This window comes from Geospiza fortis, unplaced genomic scaffold (assembly GCF_000277835.1).
Source record: "Geospiza fortis unplaced genomic scaffold, GeoFor_1.0 scaffold112, whole genome shotgun sequence".
In the NCBI taxonomy this organism is placed as follows: Eukaryota; Metazoa; Chordata; class Aves; order Passeriformes; family Thraupidae; genus Geospiza; species Geospiza fortis.
In genome coordinates this window covers 29,484,341-29,491,011 of record NW_005054298.1, presented here as the reverse complement: position 1 = coordinate 29,491,011, position 6,671 = coordinate 29,484,341, and the positions used below count along the sequence as shown (strand labels likewise).

At 40.6% G+C, this 6,671-nt stretch overlaps 1 protein-coding gene across 2 annotated transcripts in view; it reads left to right on the top strand.

Moving 5' to 3' along the window:
- Positions 1–1,177: 1,177 nt before the first annotated feature.
- The window catches only part of GULP1 (GULP PTB domain containing engulfment adaptor 1), a 122,438-nt gene continuing 116,944 nt past the window's right edge, over positions 1,178–6,671 (top strand). For both annotated transcript variants that reach the window (XM_031056544.1, XM_031056537.1), the window contains exon 1: positions 1,178–1,245. The gene's annotated coding sequence lies outside the window, so the exon portion shown is untranslated. The remainder of the gene's footprint in view (positions 1,246–6,671) is intronic.

Sequence of the window (6,671 nt, the reverse complement as noted above, 5' to 3'; positions counted from 1 at the left end):
TCTCCTGTCTCACAAGTGTGAAGAATGTGATAAGTTTGAATTCAGCTGTGATGGGTATTTTGACACCAAAATATTTTACTTTTGCCATATGGCTTCTCTCAATTCTGTACTTCTTTCTCAGTTGCAGATCAGCTCTGAACAGCATGGGGTTTGTGGAATGATCTCTTCAGGCTGCAGTCACAAAAATGAGCTTTTTTTCAAGTATTTGTCAGTTAGAAACAGTCCTCTGGAATTCTTGGCATTAAATTTTTGTAATTGTAACAATGAATGTCGAATATCAGTGAAAAGAATAAATGAAGTATTTCTGGTAGTATTCATCCTGAAACCAAAGCATGATTAGCAAGTAATTAACTGTCACTGTTATGCCTTTTCATGACTTCACTGGCTGGATCCCAGAAATACTGACTTTCCCTAGTGGTGAGAAAGATCAAGGGCTTCTCCTGGATGTTGAGTTCAGGTGGCAGAGAACAAATTCCTGTGACAAGTGTGAAAAATTACCTGTAGACCTTATCCCAGGCACATAAACCCATAGAGCAAGGACTGCTGAGCTTTTCTGTGCCCACAGTGCTGTGGTAAACATGTCACTTTTTGCACTGGAAAGCTTTTAGTTTCTCTGGGAATGTTCACACTTTTTTTTTTTTTAACATAGACCTCTTCAGGCCACTGAAAATTGTCCTTTCTCTTTTATTTCTCTACATTTGATAACTTCAGAAGAAATATATCTGCTTATGGAAACTTCCATTTTAATCTGTAATATTTGGGAAAAAGTGCATTTGATCAGAATAGTCAATAATTTGTGCTGTTTGTATACACAAAGCCTCTGTACTAGACATGGTAAAATTGCCCAAAGAAGGCACTTAAGTGATTTGTCATCTCATAGAAGCCTTGGAAATTCTTGGGACATTTGTAGTGGATATATGTCCCAGAGAACACATGTCCCCAAACTTCTTACATTTGTTCAACCCTTGAGAGTTAATTAGTCCTTTGCACTGGCAAATTTTTCTTCTGTGTGTTTAAAAAGGTTCAGTTGTACCTCAAATAATCTCTTGGCTCATGTTTGACAAATTATTAGGCCATGTAAACTTGATGTCCAAAGTATTAGCAATATATGCAAGTATGGATTGAAGATTTAAAAATCATTTTATGAGTTACTGAGAGTTTAATGATTGTGATTTCTGAACTTTCTGACAGATACCTTCGAGGTGAGATGCAAGACACGTGGAGAGGAAGGAACCACTAGATCAGGTTCAGTAATAACCTTTTCTGGTTTACTGTATATCTACATTTGATCATATAAATCGGCTTAACACAAACAGCTAATCCCTTATATTGGTTATCTGATGTAAATCAAGTTAATTTCTCTTTGTTGTTGGAACAGAAATATTACAGGAGGCTTTAGTGTGCTGTTTACACAGGGGAAAATCTGTAAACACCCATGGTCCTTTTGCTATCTGAATGCTTCTGTTGTCACTGCAGGGCACATAAAATCAAAATAATTGTGGAATGGTGAAAGCTAATCCTTATCCTGGATGAGTGCAGTTAAAATCTTTCTTTCCAGCACATATCTATGTCAACTTTTATTACTAATTCATGGTTCCTTGATGTGCCTTTTCTTGACCATTATTTATCTCACTTGCACAGGCTGATTATTTTATCTGTTGCTTTACTCTTATTTTGGTGCCAGACTGGGTTAGATCACAGAGCGTGCAGATGTAGTTGTCAGTGCTTTGGGTGATGTGACTTCAGAGTAACGTTGTCATCACTGCTTTGAGAGAACACAAATCTGCTTTTTTACTGGGTCAGTTTCTTGGGGAAGTGTAGTAATTAAAAATGACACTTGTGACCTTCTGTTGAATTTGTTCTGTTGATTTCATTTCCATTCAAGTTGTTGCATTCTGGTACAGGGAACCAGTGTCACTGGCTAGGTCAGATGGATTTTGAAACTAACAGTACTGTGGTTAGGATTTGCTGTAGGATTTCGGTGACTGGCACAAATTGCAGCCTCTGTTCTGGGGAGCTGGGAAGAGGGAATTCCTTCTAGAACTTGACAAGCAAATTTATGTGCTGAAGTTACACAAGTAGCTAGGTAGGGATTTGCTCCTGATGAAGTTGTAGCTAGACTTGCCATAAAACTGTGATATTTTTATTACCTGACTTCCTTACAAACCTTTTAAATTACTTTCTCTCAAGAGGAAGCAGAATTTAAATCTGCATGGTTTATGTTAGAAGAATATAATTGCATTTTTGATCCAAGGCATATGATGAAATAAAGGAGTGTAGGGTGAGAGGACAATGTACTCAAATACTCTGTCACGAGAAGAAGTAAACAGCATGGGCTGTGCTCTCACAGTGGGGAGTTACACTGTGTAACAAGTGATGATGTTCTGGCACCTGTAAAGCATCACAGCTGAATTAAAATATTTCTGAGAAATAAATCTGATTAAAATATTTCTGAGAAATAAATCAGAAAAAGCTAGATGGTCTGATATTCTAAATATGAGCTTTGGGCTCTTAGCTCAATAAAAGTCTTATGGAGGTTGCTGGTGTTTTTCAAGTTGTTTTGGATTTATTTGGGGCTTTAGTGGGGGTTTTTTCCCTTTTTTGGGGCTTGCTTTTAACATAGATAAACCTTGTCTATAAAGAGGTGGTGTTTCAAGGCAGAATTTTTTGTCTCCAGCCCTTGCCCTGGTGTTCCCAGACACCAGATTATGTTGGTCTATGGCATAAATAGGGAGACATGATAAAGAACCCAGAAATATGAGTTCTGCAGAATCAGCAGTATATTGGAAGTCTTCTGAACTTCAGATCAGGCTCCTAAAGATAAATTTCAGCTGTGATTGTTGGGGACAGAAATATAAATGGGCTCTTTCTGCTGGTGCTTGTCACATGGGACAGTCACTCTTTGTGTAAGAGTCTGTGTGAGCTTCACTTACTTGCCTTTTTTTCTGGCTTTCGCCTCTCTGCTTCAGAATAAAGCCTCAAATTTTACTACTCGCACTGTGAAAATTGTTAGATACGTTTATTTACAGTGGGCATTCTTCCAGGGTCTTATTTATTGGGACAGAATGAATAGAAAGCTGTTGTTTATATCTATATTCCCTGATTACTCTTACTAGCATGCCAAATATCTGATGAAAAACTGCCTTGTGAATTGTTGGTTTATTTATTTATTTCTTGAACAAAGCCTGGTGTGCTGTTATGGTTCCATAGGGGTAGGCAAATTTACTGTAAGTGGCATTAATCAGAGCTCCAGCTCTGTCTTGGTATCTTTAACCCCACCTGTGGGATTAATGCAAGACTTTGTTGTCTTTCCTATCTGTCTTTACTATTAATTTGCACAATAATACTGGATGCTTATTAGGTTGAAATTGGAAAGGAAAAAAAATCTGTTACTTAAGTTTATAAAAAGGCAAGCGCTGTGATTTCTATTATTTCCTTTTATAAAGCGGTGCTTGCATTTATCTAAGGGGAGAGAAAAAACAGTGGAGCCTGTATGGAATGCAAAAGAAGTTTCCAGTCCCTTCTATAAATCCAGGTGTTCTCATCGTAAGAGAAGCCTTCACTGTAACAGATGTAGTTTTGCATGAGTTATGTTCATCCTTTGGGATGTCCAGGTGTACTGAAGCATCTTTAAGGACAAGTTGGCAAACCTCTGACTAGCTTCAAGAATGGCAGCTCCTGATGATTTTTGAATTGTACTAAAGTTTGGAGTAGGCAGTATTCCGTGGCACAAGGAGGATGAGTGTTGATAAACCTGTGTTTAGAACCGAAGTGTTCCTTTCAATGTCACGGATGGATGTCCTTCCTTTAGATTTAGAGGCAATTTAGTTTAGTTTTCACAAAGGAAAACTACAAATTACTAACAGTGTACTGAAGTCATTAGCTAAGAGCCTCAATTAGCATAACAAACAAAATGCAGAATAAATACAGGAAGAGCAAGACTGACTTAGCCTTGAATTTTCTGCTGTATCCATATAACTGTGGTACAAGGCTTCATTCAGTAGACCTGACAGACAACTGGAGACTTAAAATGTTAAAAAATAAATTCCATTTTAATCTCTTTTGGGAAAAAAAAGCCACCAACTTTTGGAACTGAGATAGTAATTGGGCTGAAACAGCGTAGATTAGCCCCACTTAATGTGGGATTTAATTACTTGAAACCAATTAAATTAACATGGAGTCTGCTCAGCTTGGGGAAGTGTTTGAGTATAGGGATTTTTGTCAAAAATGTTAATGCAGTCTCTGTGCTATAACTTGTTAATTTAACAAAACTTTCTTTTTGCACTTTGTCATCAATTCAAAGGCAACTAGTCTTCTCTAAATGAAATAGGTTTTCTTGGCAGGAAAAAAATGTCAAAACTGGCTGGATTGAACTTTGGTTCCTAGTTAGCGACAACCAGGCAGATAAGACAACATCCCCTCCTTTATTACATTTGAGATTTCCAGCCCTTTGCTTCCCCTCAGCTTGTTTACTTCCTCTTAACTACCTGGGGATTGCAAATAACTGCAGCACAGCTACCAGGGAAGCAGTTTGTCTGGGATTAAGGAAGAGGTTGAGTCATTTTCCTTACTCTGATTTGAGTCAAGATTCACAAGGTGCTCAGGGCATCCACCTGTTGTGGGGAGGGGAAAGCTCTTTGTGGTGTCCTGATCAATTTTTCACCTTGGTTAAAGGAGTGGAGACACAAAGGCACTGCTGGTGGAGCCACTAAGGTGTCAGGAAGGCACTAGGCAAAGAAAAATCCTCTTTGTGTGGGAGCTGCTGAACTGTTCATTTGAAGAAAGGACAGGAATGAAGGAATCCAGGATTTAGTGGTCTGGTGCTACCACCCTTTGTGCAGTGGACAAGAGGACATTGTTGGTCACAAAGTGGCCCTAGTTGTAGACAAGGTGAAGGTTTTGGGTCAAATCTGGGGACTCTTGGGAGAAAGGGCCAGTCCAATGCTGCCTGTTTGCCCTGGCTGCAGCTTTTTGGTGCTGATTGCACCTGCTGCTTGGAGAGAGGTTCTCTCAGAGCAGCTGCACAGGAGTCCTTCAGTGCCTTGAGCTCCTCCTGCAAGCCCAGCCTTGGCAGGGGCTGCTGCTGCAGCTGGCATAGGGCTGGTGGAGTGTGGGGTGTTCCCTCTCATTTATCAGTGAGCAGGGGAGGCTGATGGGCCATGCTAGGATGTATGATTTCTGATTTTTCAAGCTGATTTCTTGTCCACTGCCTCACTTTCAGATAAGAAATTTGGTGCTGATAACACCTTTTTTTGGATATTAGGAGCGATTGTGCCATCCCTTGTTCCCTCATGAAACCCAAACCCACAGTGCTGCTTTAGTTGCTTTTTGCTCTTTGACTGTGAAGTAGAGGACATTGTATTTTTAGTTGGAGCTTTAGTTTCAAAGTGTGTTGTGTCAGGGTCTCGAGAATCTTTTGAACTTGTGACTTCTGTTTTCTGCTGGCACAGTAGGTTTAAATGTGGCAGTAAAGAGTAGTAACATTTTAAGCTGGAAATGTCTTTGGAATGTGGTTTGGGCATATATTTTTTAAAGGAGGAACACAAGTTCAGATTTGTGTTTCCAGTGATAGACCATTTTGAAAGATTGCCCAGTTTATGGATGATATTTCCAAGTTTCTCCTGCTGAGTTTTCACTAAGCAAGTTAATGGTGTGTGTTACTCAGATTGCAGTGAAAGTCCAAAGAGACCCAAAGAGGTCTGGTCATCCTTAACTTAGTGTGAAGCTGTTTGCATGCTGGTGGCTACAAGAATGAAGTTGGGATTTAAAGGGAAGGGGAGAAGAACTGAGCCCAGCTGGCTGAGCCTTTCCTCAGAAGGTGACTGCGCTCTTGTACACAGACCATGAACAGAGAAGTGGTGGCTGTAATTTTCCTCCTTAGTCTCTTACATGTCCAGTCAGGAAAGGCAAAGGCTATTCTAAAAGTCACATTTTCTGACCTGGATTTGAACAATGGGCTGATAGTCCTGACCTCTTTCTTGTTCTCCCTTTTCTTGGAGGGGAAGGAGCTAGAACCCTTGGGATGCATCTGTTTTAATGCCTGTTGACTGCAGAAACCTGCTGTGTTGGTGGCTTTGTGGCTCTGCAGTGCGCTGTGCTCACAGGACACTGTGGGTGAAGGCTTAACCTGGCACACCCTTCTGCTGAGTCTTTAGGGCATAACAGGCGGGCAAAGGCCACCTTTGGAGGGATTTGGGGTTTGTTTTACCATTGCAGATAAATCTGTTCTGCAGTGTGTTCATTGTGCTGGGAATGAAAGAGCGGATGTTTTGATTTGAAAGGGAATCTTGTTTATAATTCTGCAGTATAAACAAAGTGTGGGGAGGAAGCCTTATTGGAAAGCATAAGGGCCTTCCTGGACCATCTTCTGGTTCAGCAAGCAATAACCGTCCTGGTGTTTTGCATCAGTGACAATGTGTGTGTACAAGTATTTTTAGAAGGGCTTCCAAAGGGCCCCTTGCTGCATGTGGGTTTGTTTATGGTTCTGTCATGCACACCATGGGATATTCCAGCTCTGCCCCCTCCAGTTCAAGTTCCCAGCCTGCCTGTCTCTGCCGCTGTGAGCTGCTGGCTGGTGCAGGGAGTGGGGCTGGTAAATGATAGAGCCGTCTTCTCACCTCACTTTCCTCATAAATGGCATCAAATGCTAATTGCTGTTCACTCTGCACTTC